The following is a 13,403-nucleotide window of genomic DNA, read 5'->3' as shown; positions in this document are numbered from 1 at the left end:
CCATGAAATCACTGCCATTAGTAATTGTTGTACCTCATGGATATTTTTTACTGCCACTGTTACTATCAATATTCCTATTTCAGTCTACTACCATGAACTACCATAAAAATTCAATATGACAGCAGTTCATTACCATTATGATTCACTACCATAGGATTCTACTACCATAATAACTTACTGCTATCACAATCTACTTCTACAATTCACAACTGTAACTTTCCACTACCACAGTTCACCAGCATCACTACAACGTCCACCACCACCACCACTACTATCGCCACCACCACCACCATCCCGCTGAGGACATGAAGGTGTTATACTGGCGGCCTTGGAGCAGGGAAAGGTAGTGGTGTTTAAATTTTCAAACAGCGGAAATAAAAATGCCCCCTCTTCCCCCTCGCCATCCACTCTCCCGTCACGTGGCGTCCGTGCGGTGAACGGTAATATAAAGTCGCTGGAAAAAATGTCACGCAGAGAAAAAAAAGTTCACAATTTTGGCCTGGAAAAAAAGTCACGGGGGAAAGATAGAGAGAGAGAAAGAGAGAGAGAAGAGAGGGGGGAAAAAAGTCGCGCTTTATTTAGTTAGATACGGAGAATAATTGAAGTAATGTAGCGAATAATATACTAGGTGTTTTTTCTTTACTTTTATTTTTTAACTAGTAACCTTCGTCTTTCACTTTAGTTAAGACAGTTTATCCTGGAAAAAAAAAAAGACACGAGAGAGAAAAAGTTGCGTTTAATTTAGATCTAATTACTGTAGCAAATAATATTTCAGGTGCCTTTTTAATTCAAACTAGGAACTTTCGTCTTTACTATCCCAAGCCTTTCACTTTAATTAAGTCAGTGTAGTAATATTAGTAGTTTAACACGAACAGCCTCGCCTGGGCCAACACGTTTGCTGCTGCTTGTTCTTCCTTTATATTAAGTTGTACCCTGTATAAACTGACAACACGACATTGCACGCTGCTTCCCTTATTTTCCTAAGTTATTATGTCCACAGTAATGCTTGTGGGCACTATCGCTTTTGAGAGTGAGTAAATTTCTTTCTTTTTAATGCAAGAGGAGCACTGGCCAATGGCAAAAAAAAAAAAAAAAAAAGAAAAGAAAAAAAAAACGAAAAAAGGCCCACTGACGTGCCAATCCCCAAAAAAGGTCAAAAGATTATCTAAAATTGGTAATAATTGTCACCTACGCCACCATTTATGTGGGAGGAACAACTTCACGATTGTATGCAGTGATTTATGTATTGATAAGACTCCCCAGTGAAGAAACACGGCACTGCATCCTTCACGCGGGCAATGTGAGGCGGGGAGGCTTATGTTTCCCCAGGCCGCCATTCGTTTCACCGCCAGTGTGTGAGTTGTGAAGACACGAGGAATTCTGTGTCTGCGTCTGTGTTGTTTTTCGGGTCAAATGATGAATGGAGTCTGCTGCTTATGATCTGTCTGGTTGTCTGTCTGTCTGTACGTGTGTGGGTCTGTTTGTCTATGTTTGTTTGTCTGGCTGTCTGTCTATGTCTGTCCCACTGCGTCTGTCTGTCTCTCTCTCTCTCTCTCTCTCTCTCTCTCTCTCTCTCTCTCTCTCTCTCTCTCTCTCTCTCTCTCTCTCTCTCTCTCTCCTTCATTCATTCATTCATTAATACATTTACCGCATGATGCAGAGCGCGGAATAATTAGAGGAGGCGGTACTGGAACAAACGAGTTGGGGGAAATACCTTTGTTACCTTCCTCCACCTTTATACCGTGATATTAATTGACTTCCAGAGCGGTGCGCGATATCAAAGGGAAATTATATACCTCTTGGTCCAATTAAGGTACCTTCGAACAAGCAAGTAAGCAGGAATGTGAGAGTTAATGAAGCGAAGGGCATAAGACCCGCATTCAGAAACGTTTTGCTCTCTCTCTCTCTCTCTCTCTCTCTCTCTCTCTCTCTCTCTCTCTCTCTCTCTCTCTCTCTCTCTCTCTCTCTCACCATGACTATTTACAAAGGCCATGGGGATGATTGCCGAGTTCTCAAGATTGTTTCTCCTTTCAGTAATGTAGAAATCTCGTTAATTTGTCATTAGAACCGTAAAAATACCTTTAAACACCTGCATCACTTCACTTTAGATGATTAACTGGGTTCTCAATACTGTTTCTCCTTTCAGTAGTATAGAAATCTCGTTAATTTTTCACTAGAACTGTAAAAAACACTCTTAAACACCTGCATCACTTCAGTTTAGATGGTTAACCGGGTTCTCAAGCCTGTTTCTCCTTTCAGTAGTATAGAAATCTCGTTAATTTGTCACTAGAACTTTAAAAACATCCTTGAAAACCCGCGCAGCTTCAACTAGAGCCTTCTCGAAGTAGTGAAGATGATGGCAGAAGTGTTTCAGTACATGGTTCAAAGATTCTGTTTATATACTAGTTGGGAGGAGAAGTCGCGTGTAGCCCTAACATTCTATCCTCATTATCTCCCCGCGTACACCTCTCCCTCTCTCCGCTAACACGCTTCGCCCCTAGTCACCTGATCTGCTTTTCCCGACCTTGTTATGGTTAAGGGTTTCCCTATTCTAAGTCTTTTACCACTTAACCTTTCCACTGCAACATGACACATGCGTCCCAACTCACAAAGTACTCTGCCACATTCCTTCTCGTTCACCAGGCTAGGTATTGAGAGGAAAATAATGGGTGCCACTGTTGTATGCGATCTACATAGCCAACGTGGTTTACAAGAGTCAAATTCTACTGTGGTATGCGATCTACATGTTTCATTTATTTATTATGGCTTAAATAAAACATTCAACATATACATATATTCGTAAAAAAAATTCAAAAAATTCCATTTTTTATATATACATTTATTTTATAAAATGATTGAAATTTTTATACATTTATTATCAAAATGAATTAAAATGATGCAAATTTGAAACAAGTATGCTAATTTTATCGGTGAATCAAACGAACATCAACTAGAAAAGCAAGAAATAGATCGTCATTTTTTTTCATCATACGCCAGCAGAGATAACAATGTACTGTATAAGCCGAAATAATGATAACGAAATTAATGTCATGAAAAATAAATAAATAAATAAATAAATAAATAAATAACGATGATTACGATGCGCGTGCCGAAGATAACGATACGATTCCAGTTTCCACGATTACGATGCGATTCCACGATAACGATACGAGTTTCCACGATTACGATGCGATTCCACGATAACGATGCGATTCCACGATAACGATGCGATTCCACGATAACGATACGAGTTTCCACGATAACGATGCGATTCCACGATAACGATGCGATTCCACGATAACGATGCGATTCCACGATAACGATGCGATTCCACGATAACGATGCGATTCCACGATAACGATGCGATTCCACGATTACGATGTGATTCCACGATAACGATGCGATTCCACGATAACGATGCGATTCCACGATAACGATGCGATTCCACGATAACGATACGATTCCACGATAACGATGCGATTCCACGATAACGATACGAGTTTCCACGATAACGATGCGATTCCACGATAACGATACGAGTTTCCACGATAACGATGCGATTCCACGATAACGATGCGATTCCACGATAACGATGCGATTCCACGATAACGATACGAGTTTCCACGATAACGATGCGATTCCACGATAACGATGCGATTCCACGATAACGATACGAGTTTCCACGATTACGATGCGATTCCACGATAACGATACGAGTTTTCCACGATAACGAAGCGATTCCAGTTTCCACGATAACGATGCGATTCCACGATAATGATGCGAATTTCCACGATAACGATGCGGGCAAGGCTACAGCTATACAGCATTGAAGTCGGTACCAGGACAAACCCTTCCTCCCCAAGGGTCCACCCCAGTCCCGTGGGTGTGAGGGCAGTGACGATGCAACCTTGCAGCGCCTCACACGGGTCGCCATGAGCAATGGCCCACCACACACCACTCCCCAACCACTGTCATGAAGTGAGCCCTTTTCTCCCCTAAAGGACCCCTCGTACTGCCAGTGTCTGGTGCATGGTGCACAGCGTGCCCTCATTCATGGCGAGTTGTTCAGCCCGGTGTCATCATAATCAAGGGACCCGTACACACCCTCCACCAGACTCTATGGAAAGAGCCCTTACTCCCCATAAGGACTCCCCCCTCCGGGCAACATCTGGCGAATGGTAGACATTGATCCCCTGCTTATGGCGACCCCTTGCCTAGTGTAAGGCGCTGCAAGTGGACGACTACTATTGAAGCTTGAGGCCGCAAAGGAAAAGAAGGACCTGCTGCCAGTTCTCTGCCTTGGGCCCCAGGCCGGACCCGACAGCCACCTTCTCCCCCCGTGCGGCGCCCAAGGCCATCACGGCCCTCAACGAATTTTGGCCGAAAGTTCTCAAACGTCATTTAAATTTTGATCCGAATATAAAATCGTCGATGGTAAATGAAAAATGGCTTTGGTTTGAAAATGTGCAAAAGTGGGCTGATCAATGAAACAAGGTGAGGCAGCTTTGCTCCGGAGTATTTAGAATGTAACTTGCATGTTTGCTGGCCGTGAGTATGCGCATGTTCGTGCGTGACTAGATAGAAGCAGTAGTCCATTGGTAGTGCCTAGTCAATGGGAAACTTTACAAGATTAGATACATTTCTGGATAGGGAGGATGAGTGGAGGTAAGTTTGCATGTCTTATACAAGAACTGCCACATGGAGACCTACTTTTTTTTCTTTATAGATGTTATTATGCTCTTTAAAAGTAAGAAATAGATCGTCTGAGTTTTTACTCATCATACGCCAGCAGAAATAATCAAGGTGTGATTGGAAGGTTGTTTCTTTTACTCCTCTCATTTTTTTTTTTTTTTTTTTTTTGAAATGTAAACTTTTGAATCCAGCCAGCTTCTTTCAGTTGCCTGAGTGTTTGCTGCAGTATTTGGATCAGCATAATGTTGCTGATGATTGACAGTTAAATGATGGTGATCTAAACTATTCAAATCAGAATATGCTGGCCATTCATCAGGATGAATAACTGAGTTTTCCGCAACTTCTCTTTGAATTATGGGTTCCAATGTTTCACGATTTCTTCTTTGCACGTAAAAATAGCGGCAATCTCCACCTTTCTTCAATCCGAACAGCCAGGGGCCATGAATTCGTCTTCCATGGTTTCAGTTGTTTTCCACCTCAGCCTCGATGTCGTTTTTCTTGTCTCTTGATAATAAAAGGAAAAAAAGTATAACTTTTCTTGTTGTAGATCACAATATAAAGTGTAGATCGCTTACCAAAGTAGCTTCATGACATAAAGAGCGTAAACCAAAGTAGCTCCAAATAATGATAATAAAATAAAAACTATTCTTCTTATTCTTTTTTTATTATAGAGGTGTGTGCAGAAATTTTGTGTATTGCTTTTTTATCGTTGTATATCGCAGGGAAGGAGTTAACAGCCACCTAGAAGAACCTAATGAATTCTTATCAAGCATAACACGTCACTTAATATTATGCCAGAGATGAAACGTCACCTAGATAAGAAACGTATGTACATTATCAGATAAATCATTTGAGATTGAACATTTTTCACTATTTTTAAGAGAGAGAGAGAGAGAGAGAGAGAGAGAGAGAGAGAGAGAGAGAGAGAGAGAGAGAGAGAGAGAGAGAGAGAGAGAGAAAGGAAGCGAGGGGAGTGGAAAGAGTGACAGTCAGCGGGTCCTTGTACACACACAAACATACACACAAACACATGTCAAAAAAGCCTTTCTCTCCGTCAGATGTTCTCTCTTCCCCTTGTATTTCCATAATGTTCTTATCCTTTTTCCGCTCCCTCGGTCCCGACAACCCCCTATACTGTCCCGGGGCACTGAGAGGAGGAGGAGGAGGAGGAGAAGGAGGAGGAGGAGGAGGCAGCGTCATCACCATACATGATTGATACACGAGCATAATGGAGGCGAGAATGTTATTTTTAATCTTCTAAGACTCCCACGTCCCCAGCGCTTCCGACTCGCCCCCCCCCCTACAAAAAAAAAAAAAAAAAAAAGTGAGAGGCCTATTTCCAGACACACACACTCTCTCTCTCTCTCTCTCTCTCTCTCTCTCTCTCTCTCTCTCTGGCACACACACACACACACACACACACACACAGTCCCACGGTGCTCTTCTTCTTTCCCCCTTCTTTTCTTCTTCTTCCTCCTCTTCCTCCTCCTCTTCTTTCCCTTCCTCCTCCTCCTTCTTCTTCTCCTCCTCCTCCTCCTCCTGCTTCTCCTCAAGAATCATGCGGTGCTAATGATTCAGCACTTTCCCCCTCCTCTCTCTCTCTCTCTCTCTCTCTCTCTCTCTCTCTCTCTCTCTCTCTCTCTCCTAAACAACAAATTTAAAGGGAATGGAGGAAAAGAAAGATAACTAATTAGGAAGGAGAGAAGAGCAAAAAGGAAGAAGGAAAAACTGAGAGGTTAGGGAAAGGGAGAAGGAAAGACAAGAGGAGGAGCGATATGGAGATGGGGAGGAGGAGGAGAGACTGTGAGTGTTCCGTGGAATAGATTTATTCAATGACAGTGGACTCGGGTTTTGGGACGTCCCATTCCACTCCGATTATTTAGGAAAGTCACCCTTGAAAAATATCCAGGAATCTTTGTTTTCTTTTACGCCAGAGAGGAAGGAAGGAAGGGAGAGAGAAATGGGTACGAGTGATTGAAATGACAGGAAGAATGGGAGTACGAGGAGGAGGAAGAGGAATACAAAGAACGGAAGAATAGGACTAAGAGGAGTAGGTACAAGTAACGAGAAGAGGAGAGGAAAATGGGAAATATATAAGCAAAAAGAAAACGAAAGCTAAGTTCGTTTTCTTTCACGATGATGAGTAGAGAAGGAAAATAGGAAAATGAATCACACTGATAGGAGAAAGAAAACGAGGAAGAGGAGGGAATGTCGAAGATGATAACATGGAAAGAGGAAAAAGGGGAAAAATGGATTGAATAATTAAAATCTTGCCTCCACAACGAAAGAAAGATGAGGAGGAAGAGTAAGAGATAGAGAAGAAGAGGAAGAGGAGAAAGAGAAGGGACGAAAAGCTTTAACCTCTCCTTCCTCTTGGCTTTTATTCCTCTCAAGTGATTTCTCTTCTGGAACTAAACGTCATGGAGATTGGAGCAAAATAAATAGAGAAATCAATGCATTCGAGATGGGGAAGGAATCAGAGAGAGAGAGAGAGAGAGAGAGAGAGAGAGAGAGAGAGAGAGAGAGAGAGAGAGAGAGAGAGAGAGAGAGAGAGAGCAACATGGTGACTCTGGATCTGACACATTTCCTCTTCCTCCTCTTTTCCTCTTCGTCCTCGTCCTCCTCCTCCTCCTCCTCTACTCAGAAGCCATTAAGAAAGGCATCAAGGTCCCACAGAGGTAAAGAAGTGGAAGGCAGCGTAGAGAGGAAGGAAAAGAGTCAAAGAAGAGAGAAAAGGAAAAAGAAAAATTGACGAGTTGCCAATCCCATTACACTTCAAATGGAAAAAAAAAAAAATAAATAAATGAAAAAAAGGGAAGGAGGAAAGATGGAGGAAGGAAGGAGGGAAGCAGGCGGCAAAAGTGGAGAAGGACGGAAGAAAGGAGGAAGGAAAGGTACTGTTAGAATGTGGAGGGAAGGAACTGCTGATAAATAATGATTCCTTGGGGAAGAAGTAAACACGTATGAAGGAGTAGGAGGAGGAAGAGGAGGAGGAGGAGGAGGAGGAGGAGGAGGAAGAGGAGGAGGAGGAGGAGGAGGAGGAGGAGGAGGAGGATGACGACGACAACGAAAGCAAGGAGAAAATAATCTATGAGACGAAAATCAGAAAACGGAGAAAGAGGACGAGGTTGGAAGGGAAAAAACAACGACGACAAAAATAATCTGTGACGAAAATCAGAAAACGGAGAAAGAGGACGAGGTTGGAAGGGAAAAAACAACAACGACAACGACGACGAAAATAATCTGTGACGAAAATCAGAAAACGGAGAAAAAGGACGAGGTTGGAGGAGGGAAAGCACCAGCAACGACGAGGGCGAAGGACGAAGAGTAAAAGAAGTAGGAGATATTTCATTTAGGCCTCGTCCCGTGCCCGCCTGAATGGATTGCGCTCAATACACTCCCTCCCTCGGCGACGCACAACTGCCTCCCATTATCGGCCCGAAAAAAAATATTGCTCTCCGGTGATCAGTTTTCCTCTGCACGTTTTGTCTCAATTTTCCATCTGCGTGTTACTGGCAGCACTGGTGGTGGCGGTGGTACTGGTGGTGGTGTTCACGTCTTGTTGTCGTGATGGTTTAGAAACTTCATTATTAATCGTTCCACTTGCTACTGGTTTCCCTCAAGCTAAATAGAATACTCTGTTGCAAATGTCGAGCATAGTTTTTAAGGATAATACTGATGGCAGGAGTGACTGAGTAGCTAAGACCTTCCAGTGTTATTGTGTTCCTTTTGCTCATTGAAATCATGTTACAGCGTTTCTTAAATAAAGTATCAAGTGTCGTACTCTCATCACCATTCAGAAGATTAACTGGAAAAGAAAAGAAATAGGTATAAGAATCCGACTTCTAATCTCTGCGGCTTTTGGAAATTAAGCTAATGAGAACCCGAAGCGTTTCGAAACACAAGCTCGGGACTATTGGGATGCGAGTACGAGCCTTATTCTGAAACAATCCTACGCCTCACCTCCATTGCACTCAAAAGTCTCTTGTAGTTAAAGTGACGTGGGTTTTTAAGGTCGTTTCTGTGGTTCTAGTGACAGATTAACAAAATTTTTACATTATTAATAGGAGAAACACTCTTGAGAACCTGACTAATCATCTATGAGACCTTTAAAAATAGTCGAAGTGAGAGCGCAGTGTTTCAGAGTACGGGCTTATAGTACGTCTCCTGGCTGTCGTCCCCCGCTCTCCCTCCTATGTTGACGCAGCCCCACAATCCCTTGCATCACCAGGGACTGCAATTTATGGAATCCCCAACATCTCGTCCCCGACACCTATGACACATCACGAGGGAGACACAATACCACAGCTGCCAAGAACCACTATGACTACGTAGCAACGAGGTACTCTTCAGTCTCGTCACTATACCACTCACTTCTTGGGGTTCCACACGCTACCACTGTATACAATCTCCTGTTCCTTCACTGAGCGTCATGCCACCTCACTCCGCGCCATATCACTCCATATCATCCCTGCCGCCTCGTGTAATGCCCCCACCATCACCAAGCTTCAGGAGCAGGAGGGCCTTCTGGTCCCTCGTGTTGACTCTGTGTCTCTGACAAGTTCTCCAATTTCAACTTAGCGCTCCTGCCTCCTGCCTCCTCCTCCTCCTCCTACTCCTTATCCTTCCACACCCCCCACAGCCCCTTCTCCTCGTCTTCTTGTCATCCTCCCCTTTCCCGTGACGCCGCACGTCCCTCTGCTCTCAAGGAGGCGTGGGGCCGTCTCTCCCTTGGGGCGGTGCCTCATTGTTCCGCCATTTGGGGCAAGACCTCAGGCGCCGAGGCTTCCCTGATCCACCGACGTTGTTTTGTTGTCTCTGTGTTTGCCAGGTCCGGCGGGGAATGGCGGGTGACGTGTGGTGGCGGGCGTGGTAGTGGGCGAGGTGGCGGGCGTGTGCTGAGGGGCGTGGTGGCGGGCGTGTACCAGAAAGCGTGGTTTAAGGCGATCCACTGTTTACCGAATACAAAACTTTTCGTCTCCCGTCGCCTGAGTGGAGACGAGGCAGGCAAACACCGCCATGAGTCTCACGCGAAGCTAACACAACTTTTACGCGAGTTTCAAGGCCACGGGATGAACACTCAGGCACATCAGCGGGGAGGGGTGAGATTAATTCTCGCGCCATGAAGAAAAACAGACGCGTATTGAAACACATGAATCACGGGGGATGAACAAGCACGATGAAATCTGTATTTTTTTCACTGGACAGAAAGATGGACGCTAGATTGTACGGTAGAGAACAATAAATAAGCAAACAACAATAATACATGTAATATCAAAATAAAAAAAGGGAAAATAAAAAAGGTGGAAAATATTGGAGGATAAAGAGAGAGTAAGGGAAGGAACGTGCACGAAACCAATAAATAATACGAGAAAACATGATCCACCAAATCAGGAAAAGGAAAGAAAAAGAGAAGGGAAATACAGAAAGAGAAAGTGAAAGCGAACGAAAACGAGAATGTGGATAAGGAAACACATGTGGAAAAGCGAGGAAGAGAAAGAAGAGGAGAAAAGGAAAGTAAACGACGGAAGAAAGAAGAAAAGCGAGGAAGAGAAAGAAGAGGAGAAAAGGAAAGTAAACGACGGAAGAAAGAAGAAAAGGAGAGGAAGAAGAAACAAGAGTAGCGAAAGAATAGACGACAAAGTAAAAAGAATCAGAAGAAAGAGACGGAAAGAACAACAACAGCCAAAAGAACAGACGAGGAGAAGGTGAAAGAAAAAGAAGAAAAAGGAGAAAGGAGGGAGAAGAATACGAAGAGAGGAGAAGAATACAGAGAGACTGGAAGAGGGAAGGGAAAGAGGTTATCAAGAGGGAATGCAGCGGCTGCCATAACCTTCCTCGCCCTCTCCACCTTCAGACAGATAACCACGACTCGGCTGCCCTTACCTTTGATGGTGTCACTCCCTTGAGAGACAGAGAGAGAGGGGTGCTAGATGCTGAAGGAGATCTGCCGGCGGAATGACTGGGAGGGCAAGATGTATGTTGATGTGTGCTCTTCCAGATCCCTGAATAAGGAAACGAGTGAATAAATTAATAAAGAAGTAATAAGTAGGCAAATGAATAAGGAGATCGATTAATAAATGAGTAAATGGATAAATGGATAGACAGACAAACAGATAGATAAGACAGATAGATCGACAAATAGATAGACAGACATACAACAACAAAAACAACAGCAACAACAACAACAATAGTAGTAATAATAATAATAATAATAATAATAATAATAATGATAATAATAATAATAATAGAAAGTTGTAAAACACCAATTCCTATTTACAATCTACAGGTGAGCTTGACGGAATGAACACTAGCGCAGGGCGTGGACGGCATTACAAAAAGACCCTGTATTCACCAATCTCTTCACTATGTAACTATCGTGAATCCCCTGAATAAATAATCTCCTTAAACTAAATTCTATCTCTAAAATCATCCCTGAACCTGCTCTAACACATTCCGGTACTACTCTGAACCGTCTCTTCACCTTCATCTGTTTCGTAACTTAATTAAACTATTTCCGAACCTCCCCTCGCCTTCTAAGCCAAGGATGGGGGCGCCTTGGCTCTGAACAAGTCGTCTCTACACACACACACACACACACACAGCAGATGAGGATAAACGTGGTGAAATGAATGGGTTTATACTGGAATAGTGTAGTGATGCGATTGTCTCCCCTCATTTTTCAACGTACAGGTAGGAAATAGTTAAATTTGTTCAGGTTATAATAAAATCTCGTCTTCCTTTTTTTTTTTTTGTGGAAAGATCAAGAAATAGAATAAATAAATAAATAAATAAATAAAAACTAGTCTAGTTTTCTCTCCTCTATAGCCTCGTCCATTTGTTAACACTGGTTTCTTAAGTTAGACAAAATTAATTGCTGATCTTTGAATTTTTTTTTTAATTAGTAGGCGTGTGTGTATGTGTGTGTATGTGTGTGTTTGTGCCCTTCGTTTCCTTGGTAGTTACACATACACAGACGCAGCAGCAGCCAACCTGGACACACACACACCCTTACACAAACTCACACACACCCTTACACACACACCCACACACACACATACACGCCAGCTTTAAGCAATCCCCGATAGCAGTCACGGGTCCATCACATCCAGCCACTTATTTTCCCTGGATATGTCGAACTGGTCTGCGAGATGAAGCAAAATTGTTGAGCCAGCAAATGACGGCTTGAAAAATGAGTAGGCTACGCGTCCCTCGGTGCGCTGCCCTGCTTCGCTTCTCTCGGCCCGTCAAAGATCCTTATTTTGAAACACTTCCACGTTGCATCTCCACTACATTCAAAAGGGTCTAGTTGAAGTTAAACGGCTTTTTGACTGTTTTTTAATGCCTCTAGTGACATATTATTATTAACAGGGGATGCAGCCTTGAGAACGCGGCTAATCATCTCTGTGGGCTTTGAAAATATTCGCGGTGATGGAGCAGAGCATTTCAGAATATGGGACTAACACCAGCCAGCGAATGGGGATGACTGTGGATGAGATATAGATGTGCACGAGTGGAATATGGACGTACGGAGATGAATGTGGATTGATGTGCATATATTACTAAAAGAGCAGTTAAAGTAAAGAGGTACTGGTTAAAGCTACACACACACACACACACACACACACACACACACACACACATGCAGAGCACTGAGTCTTGTATAATTTTCCGATAATAAGGAGATACAGTATTGCAATTATGGGATTCACGTTTTAGTCTACTAAAGCACTTGAAACACCTCTACAAGTATGGATTGCGAAGTGGTGGTGGTGGTGGTGGTCGCGGTGGTCAAGATAGGAATAGGTGGTGGTTGTGGTTGTGATGATGTATAGCACAGATTATCCATTTCACCTATTTTCATATCTTTTTTTTTTTATCTATCTATCTATTAATTTATATATCTGTTAGGATGGCACTTATTGTGATGGTGAAAGCGATGACTATATAATTATCATCTATTAATTTCTGCATTCATCATTCCAGCCATTCTATCTGTTTGAAGTGAAGGGAAGGTTCAAGGGAAGTTAATCTGAAGAGCAGTTCGTGAGGCTTCGTTTAATAAGTGAATGAATGAAACTCTCGAGTGAAACCATTTCTCACTAACGATGCCGGAGAGAGAAAAGCTTCATTCGCCGCTCTAATAATTCGCCTCTTCGAATAAAATTGAACCAGTGAACCGCCTCTAGCTAGCTCATGCCTTTATCCCTCACGCCTGCGCGCACACGCATACACATACACACACACACACACACACACTCTCTCTCTCTCTCTCTCTCTCTCTCTCTAAGGGCAGTCTTTTTTTCCACTTCTGCCTGTCTGTCCTGTGTGTTTTGACCAATATTCGAGAGAACGTTCCGAATCAGTAATTTTTCTGAGCCACTTCTTTCCCTCTCTCCTCCTCTCCTCTCCCCCTTTTTTTTTCTCGTATATCTCTCCTCTTCTTCCCCTTCGCGTCTTCTTAGTTATTTATCTCCTTCCTCTCTCTCTCTCTCTCTCTCTCTCTCTCTCTCTCTCTCTCTCTCTCTCTCTCTCTCTCTCTCTCGTCCACTAGTTCACCTTCCTTCAATGTTAATCTTACCTCTTTCCTTCCACTTTCTCTATAATGACTTTTTTTGTTTCCTCCTCCTCCTCACCCTGCCTCCCCCTCCTCCTCCTCCTCCTCCTCCTCCTTACGCTGTTACAGGAGCAATAAAGTCATCTACACACAA

At 43.2% G+C, this 13,403-nt stretch overlaps 1 long non-coding RNA gene across 4 annotated transcripts in view; it reads right to left on the bottom strand.

Annotated features, from left to right (window-relative positions):
• The window catches only part of LOC135106568 (uncharacterized), a 59,212-nt gene that overhangs the window by 15,851 nt on the left and 29,958 nt on the right, over nucleotides 1-13,403 (bottom strand). The window contains exons 3-4 of one of the 4 annotated variants that reach the window (XR_010271363.1): nucleotides 10,579-10,697; nucleotides 3,062-5,196 (exon numbers count right to left, since the gene is read on the bottom strand). This is a non-coding gene — a long non-coding RNA (uncharacterized LOC135106568). Of the gene's footprint in view, nucleotides 1-3,061; nucleotides 5,197-5,579; nucleotides 5,993-6,330; nucleotides 8,501-10,578; nucleotides 10,698-13,403 lie in introns of those variants that run through there. The other 3 variants (XR_010271365.1, XR_010271364.1, XR_010271366.1) reach the window with 3 other exon arrangements.

This window comes from Scylla paramamosain, chromosome 13 (genome assembly GCF_035594125.1).
Source record: "Scylla paramamosain isolate STU-SP2022 chromosome 13, ASM3559412v1, whole genome shotgun sequence".
In the NCBI taxonomy this organism is placed as follows: domain Eukaryota; kingdom Metazoa; phylum Arthropoda; class Malacostraca; order Decapoda; family Portunidae; genus Scylla; species Scylla paramamosain.
Note: the sequence above shows the minus strand (reverse complement) of the source record. Positions and strands in the feature narration are given on the sequence as shown.